Below are 16,494 nucleotides of genomic sequence, written 5' to 3'. Positions count from 1 at the left end.
TCATACCGAGCGATAACCTTGTCCTATTAATTTGCACATCCCCTCCCATGGCGAGTTCCACGGAGGGCGAAACTAGGGCGTGAAGCCACTCCCATAAGTGACTCCACTCAGCCGAGGACGCACCTCGAGAACCAGAGACAAACAATCACAGACAGCTGCAATACAACAACAACCAACAAACTGTATACACCAACCGATTACGGCATATACGCTGCCACATAAACACAACTGCAACACAACAACCACGACACAATAACCGACACACTAGACCATCCACAGAAACTGAGTAGGCGAACCTACCTTTACGCGACTGCAACGATTCCATGCCAACACACGCAATATCCAGCAATCAAGCAACACCTATACACACCATACAGTCATCTATTACTACCATTCTAATCCTAACTGAAAACACAAGGCACAGTTGATGATGACGACATACCTACATGAAGAAAACTTGGCAAAGGACAGCTACCCGACTCAAGCTACGCACTCCTAAGGCATGAGGACCTTCAAGGGCTTCCATGGAGGACATATGGTGCAGGGAAGAGAAAAGGGCGACATTTAGGTTTAGGAGAAAGAGGCGGAAATGATTTGCGGATTTAACAAAACGCGATTATAAACCCTCGCTGAAAAGACGCTACTCGATCGAGTGGCCCACCTACTCGATCGAGTGGCCCCTACTCGATCGAGTATCCACGCTACTCGATCGAGTAGCCTCTACTCTATCGAGTACCACCCCTAACTCACAACATAAGATAACTTTGGTACGCACTTCTAAGAACTATTATTGCTTCCAAGGTCGGTCAACGCTGGTCAACAGGTCTCCGAAAGGGCGGGTATTACAGTCTTCCCCCCTTAAAAAGAACTTCGTCCCCGAAGTTCAACTCACATATCCCAAAGAACAAGATACGGAAACAAGTGACATTACAACTCTTCCGACATAGGTCACTATTCTCAAAAACGCCATCCCCCCCCCCCCCCGTGTTATCATCATCAACTGTCTAACGCTCCATATAGATCGACCTCTACAAACTACCACATGAAATACAACCCTCACAACACGAACCGGCACAACCAACAATTACCCAACACGTTACGAGATTACACTTTCACTAGCAACAACCATCAACACGAAATAAATCCCATTAAAACAACTATGTTATCCAACAATACGGTTCTATTCCCAACACATGACATCATAACTAACTTTCTATGACCGTCTTTTAAGCATACTATTCAACTTTACTTCAACATACAAGTTACTCAACGAACAAATGCAAACAGTTATAATTTCATACAAGAAATGTAACCAAAGTAATAGAAAACATTATAAACAAACAACAAAATAATTGTAATATCGGCCCTTTTTTTATTTTGCGACATTACTCTTCCCCTCTAAAAAGGAACTTCGTCCCCGAAGTTCACCACCAAATTACTACACATGTTACTTACTACTTACATCTTGACATATATCCAACCCATATTATTCATTATTGACATTACTCATTAATTATACAACCATTAAACCATAAAAACATATGCAACCATATTCGGATAAGTAGCCACCATCAAGAATGCATGTATATACCATTTGTATTTGTATATGGAAGGACACATCTCCGGTGAAACATAATTAGTAGACATTACGGATGTAAAATGAATGCAATAAGAAACAACTACTACTCCACTATTCGTTACGAATACGCATCCAAAACCCAAACACGACTTTCAACATATGAAATTAACGGTTCAAACATATTACTAAACATCAATAACCATGTTAAACACCAAAATAATATAACCATTAAAACAATTTTAATTAACGAAAAGTTCGTGTAACAGTGCTACTCGATCGAGTATATAGGGTACTCGATCGAGTGCCCGCTACTCGATCGAGTGTCTTGGCTACTCGATCGAGTAGCCCTGAGATCACAATACCCCATACATGTCACACCTGCAGGTACTCGACCGAGTGTGGGGCACTCTGTCGAGTAACCACAGGTCAAACCGTAGAAAATTCTTGTCATAACACCATATATATATAAAACGTCACATAAACGCGAGTCGGGATGACAACCCGACCCCCAAAATCCTGCAAATAAGTTCAAACTAAGCAAATCCGGCCTTATGGCCATCCATAGAAACCAAAATAAAAGTACTAACTAACAACGATCACTATCATCCCGCATAACCAAACCATAAACAAAGAGAAGAAAAAGGAGTATCACTCCTGCTGCTGTTGCTGCTCATCATCTCATTTCCACCACCATCTCCTCCCGAGGTGCCTGCTCCCAATGACCCAAGACCCGCATCAACCCCTACCCCCGCTCCAGGACTCACATACCATGGGGTCAAGCCACAAAAAGCAAAGGACTGTGGTGTCCCCCACGCCGTCTGGTCCACCCCGTAAGAATGGAAAACCCCACTATAGTCCCCAACTCCGCTCCACCACACTGGATGTGGTCCCTCGGTCCCAATCCCCTGAGCATACGCCATCTCATGCATGTTCTGAAGTGTCAAAGTAGATGACACTCTCTCTGCCAAGTAGCTCGAACGCGTCTCCGGGGTATCGAGGTAGGGGTAACAAAGAAAAGGGTGCTTCTGTGGTGCTGATGGTCGTGGTCTGGTCTCAGCTGTCCTCTTCCTCACACGACGAGGTCCTCTCCTCAACCTGGGTCTATCCTCCACTGCTGCCACGTTCTCCCCCTTCTTCGGCTCGGGCATCACTTGAAGGATCGTGTCATCAATGAGGTATGTCTGCAACTGTCGAGGTACATCATCATCCTCCTCCTCCTCATCGGAGTCAACAGTTATCACCACTGGGTCTAACGGCTCTATCGGTGGGAGATGCTCAGGAGCCGGGATCCTCATCCAGCTCATACCCCACACCCTCCAAGCTAGGCTACCATCAGCTAAAGTTCTCAACCATTTCAGGTCGAGGTAGTAGTCTCTGTCCATGGTAGGCACAGGTGTAGATAGGGGAACATACTTAGAAGAAGCCTCAAAGGAGGCTAGCTTTTCAGCTAGCCGAGGGGCGATAGCACCACAACTCAAGTACCGAGTGGTAGAAGTAGCCATCAAGGCAAGGCTAGCACAGACCATGGCAGGAGCATTGAAGATCACCCTCTCGGTCCGCTCCGGGTTAAGATAAGACATCAAAAGCAATAGTTCATGATTGTTCAGCTTACTCATATCCAGCCTCTCATAAAGAAGATTCGAAATAGAACGAAGGAAGATCCTCAAAGTAACATGTTGAACATCATTAATCAACATGTTGCTGGAGATGGGAGCTGACTTTCCAGAAAGACAAGGCATAAGGCGGCAGACACCGCACTCAGATGGAATCTCACTGATGGAATCCTTGGAAGGCTTGGCCAACCCAAGGTGAGAAGCAAAAAGGTCCATAGACAACACGAAACTCGTGTTCATAAGATGGAACTCAACAGACTGCTCAGCTGGCTCGTATTTAAACGAGCTCATAAACTCCAAAGTCAGAAAAGGGTAGGAATGCTTCCTCAACCGATACAACCCCATAAACCCCAGGGTCTCAAAGATATGACGGACATCCGTCTCAATTCTTAAGTCATCAAGGAGTGTGGTATCCACACAACGGGTGGGTCTCATCTTGCGTTTCTGTAACGCCACAAATCTCTCCCTTTGTTTAAATTCCACAAAAACCACTACCCTCCCCAGCTTCGGGTTGTGAAGCCCTCCCCCTCTTACTCTGACGGGTCCCTATGTTTAGTCTCGGCATCTGTTTCAGCATACAGTTTAAACATACTTGCATAGGCACTTAAATCATGTAATTTACACGATTGAACATTAATAATCATCTAGGTACACACTCTCACCAACAAATTCCCAATTTGATATGTAAATTCAATTTATAGCATTTCAGACGATCTCTATAGCTGTGAAAAGTTTAACATGATAAACATGATTTACTCGACCAATTCAGCTATCATGGCATGGCTCAAATGCTACTTCATATATATACTTGATAACACGTGAAATATTCATAAATGTTCATAGAAAGGCAACTTAATACATGTCATCACCAACATTCAACAGTATGAGGAAACCTCTCAATTAAACTAATCAGACGGTCTCTACAGCTGTAACGATTTTGACACATTCATCAAGAATTAGCATCACCATCACTATATTAAAAGTTTAACTCTTGCATATGCATTCATATTCAACACAAAACCTCAGTCATAGAAAACGAATTTCAATTTGGGGCACTTTTAAGACGGAGTTTTAAGGCAAGTTTTAAGGTGAAAATTACAAAATCCAACTTCCAACATGATATATGCAACATATAGTACTCAATTTCATCATCCAACATGTAGAAAACAACCAAAATCAATTTGATTTTGCAAACCCTAGAAAAATTCGCCCCCAATTTTGCAATTTCTATTCTATTTTGGAGCAATTAACATCAACAACCATGAAAGGGAAGCATGTGAATCATATTACAACAATTACAAGCAATTTTTCGTCCATATGAATCGAAATTTTAGTTTATTCTAACATTGTAATCGATTCAAAGTGATAAAAACATGTAAATAGAGAAGAAATTCATACCTTGATTAGATGGAAAGTAAAAAAACGAAATTAAACAAAGAGAACAACCCAACTTAATCACCACAAGCACAAGAATATATGAGTTTTTGGGAGATTTTAGAGCTTAGGGTTTCGAACAAGGAAGAAAGAATAAGGAGAATGAGAAGAAATAAGGGTTTTAAGAAACCCGTAAGAGCCACTGTACTGTAGCCTACTCGATCGAGTGCCCAGGGTACTCGATCGAGTGCCCTCTACTCGATCGAATAGGTGTTATTTCGTCGAGTACGCGCAGAAAATTCCCACATTTCGACGTCATAGCTTCCTAACTAGATCGAGTGAGGTCTACTCGGTCTAGTAAGAACTCGCACTCGGTCGAGTAAGGTTGAGTACTCGGTCAGAAATACGAAATTAACTGAAGATTCCTGCAAAAACAATATCGCGTGTCGATTCCAAACCAAGTTCGGAATTCGTCACTGGTTATCGTACTCACTTCTATATCACCATTATTACTCAAACATATCATACCGTCTCATCAGATAAGATTCATATCATATTACGCTACAACAACTGCACACAACACGGTTTACCTACTACTGAGTCATTCATATACACAATCACGTCACCATATCATGTCTAAACTCGTCTTACCACATTGCTAGCAAACTTATGCTCACGTTAATTACAACATATAATTAACAATAAATTTCCACCTGTCATCCAAGTGTATTACTATCATGTTCTAGTTTCAACATAAACAGATTATTCTACACAAATTAATCACCACGCAAGCGGAAATTTTTCAGCCATTAAACATTGTATAACGCATCACTATTGGCTATTTCTCATATTATAACTCAACACATCTTTAACTATCATCATTATAGCTACGGTAGGACTTATAAACTCATATAGGATCACCATCACTAACAACTTGAGGCAAACACCAACACGATCAATTTTCCCATTACAGCATACACTTCTACACCTTTCACGCATTTCTATTAAATAAAACCCTTTTACGTTTCTCATTATCATCACATATACCCACCAATTCTACCAAAACTTCACCACACACGATCCAGATGCAACTATCATGCCTATATCAACTTCAACAAAGACTCATCCACATATAGTTCCAACGTAATCAACATACACATTAAGTACATACATACGGACTCCACATTCCCATACCCAGTGACTGGCTTAAGTACAATGGGGCCAAGATTTTGAAATGAGGGCGCCTACTCACCCAAAACCTAGCATCGGCTGGGGCTCCCATTATACATACACCAGGTTCATTTTATTAGACTCACTACGTTCATTATGTTCATTGGTTACAGGTTTCCAAAATCGTCGCTCTGATACCATTTTGTAACACCCCCATATATCGAGGAGCCTTATCTAGACCTTCCTTAGCATATAAGGGCGTTACCATCTCAGTTGCCCGAGGTAAATAATCATCAAAGGTCGATAACATAACAATTATAGTTCAATTTACAAGTGTTACATCAAACCAACAAAATAAAGATACAACTCGTCAGCTACACACTATCTCTATCAATACTCGTGATGACTCATCCCCGCCAGAACTCCAGCCATCAACCACATCAACACCTTCTAAGACAGACTGCTCACCATAAGGGATCACGGTAGACACATAAACAAACAAGACAACCACACAAGGTCAGTAACTGAGGCAAGACTCAACACAAACCGACAACAATCATCAACACAACACGGCACAACCACTCACACACAATCACACCCACTCCAATCAATCTCCGTCACCGACTGTCCACAGGACCAGCCCTGCCAGTGGGGGACCGCAGCCGTACCCACCAAATCCCCGCTCATCACACCGAGCGATAACCCTGACCCATTAATGTGCGCATCCCCTCCCGTGGCGGGTTCCACGGAGGGCGAAACTAGGGCGTGAAGCCACTCCCGCAAGTGACTCCACTCAGCCGAGGACGCACCTCGAGAACCAGAGACAAACAATCATAGACAGCTGTAATACAACAACAACCAACAAACTATATACACCAACCGATTACCGCATATACGCTGCCACACAAACACAACTGCAACACAACAACCACGACACAACAACCGACACACTAGACCATCCACAGAAACTGAGTAGGTGAACCTACCTTTACGCGACTGCAACGATTCCATGCCAACACACGCAATATCCAGCAATCAAGCAACACCTATACACACCATACAGTCATCTATTACTTCCATTCTAATCCTAACTGAAAACACAAGGCACAGGTGATGATGACGACATACCTACATGAGGAAAACTTGGCAAAGGACCGCTACCCGACTCAAGCTACACAATCCTAAGGCATGAGGACCTTCAAGGGCTTCCATGGAGGACATATGGTACAGGGAAGAGAAAAGGGCGACATTTAGGTTTAGGAGAAAGAGGCGGAAATGATTTGCGGATTTAACAAAACGCGATTATAAACCCTCGCTGAAAAGACGCTACTCGATCGAGTGGCCCACCTACTCGATCGAGTGGCCCCTACTCGATCGAGTATCCATGCTACTCGATCGAGTAGCCTCTACTCTATCGAGTACCACCCCTAACTCACAACATAAGATAACTTTGGTACGCACTTCTAAGGACTATTACTGCTTCCAAGGTCGGTCAACACTGGTCAAAGGGTCTCCGAAAGGGCGGGTATTACAGAGACAGTTTGGCGAGATATTGGTGGTGGAAGACGAGCTAAAGGCTCGGATAATGCAACATTAGCCAAAGTCATAACTATTCTCTTTGAGATTGAAGCCAGTGGTTAAGACGGATGTGACTCATGTGAGCCTTTGACGGATAAAATTGTTGTTGATAGTGGTGCTTTGCAGGTACTTAACGACATGCACTGTATGAACTCAAATTTCAAACTTTATGATTGACCATGCTGGAACTTGGAACATGATGATGGTACCATCGGGCACCATTGTCTGATTATCTCAAAAACCCTTTATTAAAACTTTTTTTCAATTAGGCTTGGTAATTTAGTGGAAAATAACATATGCAAGATATTATAACGGACCCGTGAATTTTCACGGGCAACTAAACTAGTTTATGTATTTCAAGACTATATTTTTTAAATGGATCAACTAGTTGTTCAGACAAATATAAACAATACGATAAAAATAACAAAACTAAAATAGATAAACCCGTGAATCTCACGGGTCACAAACCTAGTTAAAATTATCATACATGTAAAGCCACATTTTTACAAAAACGAATATAAAATACAAATAAAATAATAAAATGGCTAATTAAATTATAAATGCCAAAACGGAAAATTCGCAGGTGTTACACATTTTGTATGAGCTTGCTATCATGATTTCCATTTGAAGCCATTCATCTTGTCTTGCTTACATATTTTGCCCAAATTTCACCCCTTTCCTAGCTACATATAACATTGCCTACCTTTGTTGAGGTAGTGACTTGCTATTTGTGTTGGGGATGCTCTCTTATTTTTGGGATATGGTTATTTGTTACTATTGTAAGTATTGTTGTTACGGGATTGTTGATTCTCGTATCTTGGTGAAGGTTAATTTGAGAAAAAAGGAAAGAAAAAGTTGAAAAAGAAAAAAATGCAAAAAGTTGAAAAAAGAAAAGAAAAAGAAAGAATTTTAAAATGTTGAGCAAAAAAATGATGAAAAAGAAGAGAAGAAATGTGAGTTGTTTCCATGTATGAGATGAGTTGTTTTGGGAAGTAGTCTCTTGTGATGTATTGTAAAATGAGCCAATATGCTGCTTTTGGTTCTAGTTCTTGTTGCTTGGGAAAGGTGAATGAGCATCCTTGCACTTTTGGTTAGTTGCTAGCTTGACATTAGCTCCACATGACCAAATTCATTTGTCCGCCTTCTTACCCATTTCCCCTAGCCTTCTTATTTGTTCTCTTGAATTCTTTTGTTATGCTTTATGATCATGTTTAGCTTTGTCTTGTTGATTTGGAATGTCTACCATACTAGATTGCGGGTGCATTCTCTTGAGTCGTAGATAGGAGAGTGTCTCATTCATGTAAACTTGCCTTTTTCATATTATGAGTGTGAGTGAATCCCGTGAGGAGTCCGATGTCATATAAGATCATGCAAGAGTCAAAATGTCCATGTGAAATCCTTTGTGCTACGGCATCGTGTGTTGCCTTTGTTGGAGTAAGTGTCCTCGATAATAATGCGATCACAATTGTCAATGACATATTAAATCTCATAATTAAGAATACACTTGGGATGATTCTATTATATATAGTCAACTGACCAACATTTATCGGTAATGATTGGCTGACTAGAGTTTGACATTACTGTCGTGAGACAGTGGTGGTCAGTTGATCCCTTTAAGTCACACCTATAGGACATTTCCCTTAATGGATAAAACTGATCAATTGTATGATGATATGAGTTGATCAATTCCTTAAATTTGAACATAAATTATTTGAGAGAGTTTAAAATTGAATCTTATAGTAAGATTTAATTTAGTAATTAAAAGTGTTATATTACTAATAATTAATCGGTGTTTGCGAAACATGCGAGATAAGAATGATATGTTAGTTATAATTACAATAAGTTGTGAATTATACTAACTAATATTAAAATGACCATTTTATGTAAAAGTAATTTAGAATTACTAGTCAAAATGTTAAATGTGATTTATTTAATTGATAAATGATATTTAATTTGTTAAATATGCATTTTAGATTAAATGTGACATAAGACATGTTACATGTCACATGACACACATTTGTACAAATGACAAAAAATAAAAAGATGTCCATTTTATCTCAATGACCGAAATATTGGAGTAGGTTATGGGGTTTGTTATTTGTCTTATCCATGCTAATGTTATGATGATTATATTTTGCATGAGTTAAGCTACCCTAGTTACATGGGTTAGTGAAAAAGAAAGAGCATCTTCACTTTTTGTCTTCTCCTATGCCCAACCGTGGGCTCTCTTCTTTTTCTCTACATTGAGACTTGTTCTCTTGCATGTGTAGACTACTAATCATTCTAATAATTTTGTGAGACAAAAATTCCTTAAAAAAATAAAAACTCTCTCTAGAAATCACATGATAAAAATTAGTTCTATCATAATATATGTTCTATTAATTTAGCATTGTACTAGAAATACATTTAAGGTTTACAAATATTATATACCTAGTTAGTGTTGATATTTGTTTAAGGGAGTGTCTTGGGTGCATCTCTTTAGGAGGATTTATACTCTTGAAATTTTTGGAGGATCATCCTAATACATAAGCTCAAGAACAAGTAAGGTAGGAGACTTCACTTGTGCCCAAAATGGCCGAAAATAAGATGGTGAGAAATCGATTTTTTTTCATCTTTTTTTATTAATTTTGCATGCATAAGATCATGTATTTATTTTATGACCAAATAAATTAATTCATATATGAATATGAATAATATTGAGTTTAAAGAAACCCAACAAGTGGTATCAGAGCAATAAGTTGTTTGCATGCAAATCGGTTTATGGTTTTTCCGAGTTATAAGATTAACATACAAAACTAATTAATTTGGATTTATGAAGATAAACCTAAAAATAACTTTGCATGTTAAAAGTTTCTGGTCCTAAGTGATTTTTAGGAAATTTTGGTTTATTTATGGATTTTATTGTTCATTTTGTTAATTTATGACATAAAAATGTAATTTTTGTATATAAAATGACATTTTTGGACGAAAATTACTTAAACTTCGAATTTTCCAGTGGTTTTTGGATATGTTTTCACATATACTACATACTGATGGCCTGTAAATTTTCATGTCAAGACGGATTATTTTGCTCGAAATTTGAATTTTATATGTTAAAATCGAATTTAAAATGTTAAATAGGTTAATAAGAGTTATATTTTGAATCTTATCATGAAATTTTAGTATGTTGTCACATGTAATTTTATAAGATGTGTGTAAAATGTTTGGCTGTTTTGAACCATTATTGCATGATTTATGAATTTTTGATGAAAAATCACATAAATAGTGACTCTAATTAGTTAATAATGCTAAAACATACTTCATGACTAAAGAAAAATATCACATGTTGCATTTTATCATATATTTCAGATCTAAAAGTGATAAGTTTATGAAAATAAATTTTTTCATATTTTAATGGTCATATTTGTTAAAACCGATAAACCGCAACATTGTTTTTCTCGATAAATTTTCGAAATATTTAACCTAAGTTTTAAACATTATGAGTGTCATGGTATTTTTCCAAAATGTTCATAAGTTTTAATTTCAAATTTTGAAATTATTTGAAGAAATTATAATTTAATTTGAAGTTTATAATAAAATATTGTATTTTAAATCCATAAATGAACAATATTAGATATACAAGTTGAATTATTGTCAAAATTTGTGTGAAGACTAAATTTTGAGTCCTAAGATGTTAGGATAATTAACTTGAACATAAATATGAGTTTATGTAACAATTTGTGATTTTAAAAGGTTAAATCACGCAAATCCGTAAAAATCAATTAATATACGATATTGGCTCTTAAAAAGGCGATTTAGCTTAAAATGAAGCATGTGCATACATATTATATTGCTGCATTTTATTTATGATTGTCATAATTTTGGTTTATATAATTTTGAATTATGTATTTTGTACTTAGTATGACCTTAGTTTTTAGTCGATATTACCCGAAATGTATGGGAATATCGATTCGGTTGTAATTTTGTGATCTCGTATCACCAATTTGTAATTTAATAGTTATTTAATTTTTATTACAAATGTATAATAGGAAATTATGTAATTTATTTTGTAATTTCCCGGAGTTTCCAAGAAGACGGTGTTGCCTCGTGATGCGTTCCAAGACCGAAGTTCAAGGGACCAAGGAGTTGGTTTCCGCATTTGTAATAGTTAATTGGATTTTCTATTTTAGGAAGGCCATATTAGGATTTTTATTTATGCTTTGCATTTTATTTATATGTTGCATGCATCGCTAAATCGCCATAACTAAACATGCATTTTAAATCCAGTTTATCGACCGTGTCAATTACAATTATCGTAGTTCACCGCTTTAGCTCACTTAAAACGTGATAGATAATAAATTGACATGACCTCTCGCTAAAATAAACAATTGAGACTTAGCCTTACCAAAAAGTAGAAACCATGAAAACCTATTTCGTGAGGGAGTGCGCTCGGCCAAACCAGGGTACAAACCTTGTTACGTAGGGGAAGTGGGTGATAAATGTCTATCCACCGAATTCATGTTGATGAGGGTTGTATCGCCAAAGCGTGCCCAAGTTAATGTGATTTGGATCATGGACACATTTATTCGAAATTTGGGTTGAACTCAACAAAAGTATTCTCGACCATAGCCGGATGTGTTTTGGGCTAAAGATAAATATTAATGTAATTTTAGCGACCAAGAGTTCTAAAAGTAGAATCGATTAAAGAGTTAATCCACCGAGTTATATTGATAAGGGTTGTATCGCCAAAGCGTGCCCAAGTTAATATGAATTTGGATCTTGGAATCATTTATCATAGTTGGGTATAGGTCACTATGTAAATGTTTTACTTGTTTACAAGTATTATTATAACGATAAATGTTAGTTTTCATCATTCCGTTGTCGCATCGTTCTATTTCTTCACCACAATTTATATACGATATCATTTCGATTCAAATCTCCATTAAAACATCGTAACTAAAGACAAATATGAATTTTCTTCTATAAAAAAAAAAAAAAAAAAAAAAAAAACAAATTAACCATTGCAAAGAATTCTTGTGAAGAGTGTAGATAGAAGTTATTCATTATCAAACAGGCTTTTGATTCTTAACTAACACATCTACTTACAATGGATAGTTTCTCACATGCTTAATTGAGTTAAGTACCTTGAAATGATAAATTGTTTTGGTAATTAGATTTGTTAGAAATCGTAACGCAACCACTTCAATGAAAGTTTTAAGACTAAACGAATGAATTGAAGAGTAGTCTTCATGAAATTAAATTTTTGCTTCTCTAAACAAAGATTTATTGAAATGAGTGGGAGCATTCTCTTAATCGTTAAGAAAAGGACGAGGTTCAAGAAGTAAAGATTAGAATGGAATTGACAAAACAAAGGTAAAAGTAAAGACTAAACCTATTAATTACAATCGATAAAGTTTCCTTTTGGAAGTGTTGAACACTAGAAAGGAAACTACCCCAAGTTGTTAAAGAATAAGCAAGTTAGTTGTGGGACATCTAATGAGACTTAGTTCTTTATTTAATTGATTGACATAAATTTGCTAGTACCACTTCGTCAATATTAGAAACTGGTGGTGGTTTTCATCATTGTATTCGATACATAGGATGATTAGAATATGACGACTAGCATAAAAAAAAATGTCGAGAGATAGAGTCATTGTGTACTCAAACTAGTTTTGGGTTTAAAGTTGTACCTTAATTATGACTATTAAGTACATAAACTCTAAATAAGAATATAATTTTGTTATGATGCAAAAGAGGTTTCACTTTTGTGACCCATTTACACCACGATTTGATGTATGGCTAGCCCATTATCAAGGTGACTATATTCTAAAAACCAAACTAGAATGATATATCATGTAGATGATACAAGACTCAAATTGATATCCCAAGATTAAAACTTTAATTCTGGAATGATAAACGCAAAGAGCTACCGAGTACTCATGAAACCATTAGATTGTTAATCTTATGGTATATGTGTATCTTGTATTCAAAGCAAGATTTCTCATGCCTTTTGGTTGAAAAGGAAATTGAGAATGCAAATCATTGATCCAGAAAAGGTTGATCATTTTATTTTACCGACAATTAAAGTGGATACTATAGTGTTCACTTAATAAGGTACAAGGAGAAATCTTTCAAGAAGTTCAAAGAGTTCAAACGATCATGATTTAGTCGTGATGGGATTATCTAAGTGAAAACTTTGATATAAGGCAAAGGATGTGTGATATAGTATCACAAGTTAATCACTCCTAGCACACATTATGGGACAAGGTGTGGCTAGATATAGAAATCAAACCCTGTTCGATATGGTTTGGATTTTATTCAAGTTACCTTGAGTTACTTGATCTAATTTTGGGGATTTTATCATTTTGTCTAAGTTGTTTTTCCACTAAATCTAAACGATTCATATGAGATATGAAATGGTAGAGTACCATGCTTGTAAGTTTTCAAAAGAAGCAAATGCTCATTTTTCCTTACTATAATCACGAGTACAACAGGTTTGTGGCTCGTGAAGATGTCTTTCTAGAATACAAGTTTATTTCTAGAAGACAGAGTGGGAGAAAATATTCAAGAGTCACAAAAGAATGTTATGTCGCAAGAAACTCGTCTTTCTTGGCTACATGAGACATTTTGTGTAAGACGTTGTTTCTTCAAAACCTAGGAGGTTAAAGTCATCACTTGTTGAAGATGATGAATTAGTGTTACTTTTAGAAAGTAAAGAGCTTGCAACTTACAAAGAAATTGATTGATTCAAGTTACTTCTAGAAAGAAAAGAACAAATGACTTACATGAGAGTGTTTAAGTCACAACTCAATACAAGGCTTAGAGTCATGAAAACCCAAAATAAAAGGCTTGATTAGTGACAAAGGGTTTGCACTAATAAGGAGAGATTTCAAAGCTTAATTAGTTGCAAACGATTTTGCAATAGTTAAAATACTTAAGTCTATTTGGATTTTTCCAGGGATTATATTTCATTATGATGAGATATATATAACGAGTAAATCTAAAATTCACTTCTTCAAGGAAGGAATGTATTCTATACATGTTATGAGTTTTGTAGATTCTTACAATCCTAAGACAATGTGCAACTTAAGAGATGGTCTTAAGTAGGACATCAATGAGTTGGAGTCAATGTTTTGATCATGTTATAAAACTTTTCTCAATAGGTTGAGAAGTTGTGTTTATACATGAAATTTAGTGGGAGTTACGAAAATTTTAAAATTAGTCTTTTATGTGGATGACATATTGATCATTGGGAATGATTTGAGACTTTGGAGAAACTTAATACATCTTTAATATCCGAATTTGTAGAAATAAATCTACATGATATTAGCGTCAAATAAGAAATCTTATGTTGATAAGATTCTTGACTAGTTCAATCAAGTTGAACATATTTGATTGATTCCATTTGCTTCCGCTGCCAAATCAATTAAATAGGAAATGATGTATAACACTTCATATACTTTGAGTATGATGAATTGTTTCAAATCGATTTTAGGTAATAGTTACCAACTAAGCCATAAGGATTACCCTTAAGTGCTTGAAGAAGCAGTAAGGGTGTAAAGCAAAGTGTTTTTGATGCATTTCACTAATTTGTGTAAGGGTGTTACACAAATGACAATTAACAATTGAGATTGCACATGGTTTCCAACAAAACCACATTCAAAACACATAAAGATGGTTAAGAAACCATTATGGCTATGTTATTCAAGAAATAGACTTGCTAGAATCGTTCTAGGCAATAAATAACAATGAGAGATATTTACAACGGATATTGAGTACACTTGCAATCATGAGATGTGCAAGAAGGATGAGTCCCGCACACTGTGAAAACAGTAGGAGCTATTCTAAGGCAAGAGAGCCTATGTCTAGATTGGATCCATACACGTACTCAGAAAGTTTTGTAATACAAGGTATGCATTATGAAAGGAAAACGAGTATGTAGCAAGTTTGAGAAAGGAGTTGCTAAAACCTACTTAACAAGGCCTAATCATAGGCTAAACATGATGAGTCATGTCATTTCAATAGGATTGAAATGAACAACTATATACAAGATCAAATTAGATTATAGAATATGAAATAGTAATCAGGCATTGACTATTCATATGTGATAATCGCATTTGTCGTTCGAGTTTTTACTTTAAAAACTCTTTTCTTGTACTTTGTTACATCCAAACGGGTTGTATGACAATGTTGAACCTCGTTAAAGTGAACCCGGATTAACATAGTATTCGCCCATAATCACTTGTATGAGGTGACGTCTCGAAGTGACTAGAGTGTGATGCGATTGATGGCAAGTTCAAGTGCCATAGAGTCATGTGAGATGACTAGTCGATCACATAGGCGATCATTAGGAACACTCGTCGGGCGGTGACCGCTTATAGAGTTCTGGCAAATTTATAAAGCCTGGTCGTGGCGAGAGCTACTATAGTATTCTAATGAGTCGATTCTTTTGACTAAAGACTGTTCGCCTAAGGTGGCACGGTTTCAGATTAACTTTGATTTATGTTACTACGACCTTCGCAAATGGGGTCAAATGGGCATATTTTGGGTTATGATGGCTGTGGCTAGTTGAAGGGAATAGTGCGATAGGAATTGTCCACCCTCTTGTCAGGGTTAAAACAATATCTCAGGGCCACTCGAGGAGTAATGAACTGGAAATGCGTGGCCACGCTCGGAAGGTATCTATGGTAGATAATTCCGGTCAAATCAGTTATTCTCCAGATCGAGGAAACCACTCTCGATATGATCACTTGCAAGTACGACCCGAAAGACACCTTGCATTGAGTGGGAGATAGTAATAGGACAAGAGAATTGGTGACGCACACTTGTCGAGGACAAGTGGGAGATTGTTGGAGTAAGTGTCCCCGACAATAATGCGATCACAATTGTCAATGACATATTAAATCTCATAATTAAGAATACGCTTGGGATGATTCTATTATATATAGTCAACTGACCAACATTTATCGGTAATGATTGGCTGACTAGAGTTTGACATTACTGTCGTGAGACAGTGGTGGTCAGTCGATCCCTTTAGGTCACACCTATAGGACATTTCCCTTAATGGATAAAACTGATCAATTGTATGATGATACAAGTTGATCAATTCCTTAAATTTGAACATAAATTATTTGAGAGAGTTTAAAATTGAATCTTATAGTAAGATTTAATTTAGTAATTAAAAGTGTTATATTACTAATA

Source organism: Silene latifolia, chromosome 9 (assembly GCF_048544455.1).
Source record: "Silene latifolia isolate original U9 population chromosome 9, ASM4854445v1, whole genome shotgun sequence".
In the NCBI taxonomy this organism is placed as follows: domain Eukaryota; kingdom Viridiplantae; phylum Streptophyta; class Magnoliopsida; order Caryophyllales; family Caryophyllaceae; genus Silene; species Silene latifolia.
Note: the sequence above shows the minus strand (reverse complement) of the source record.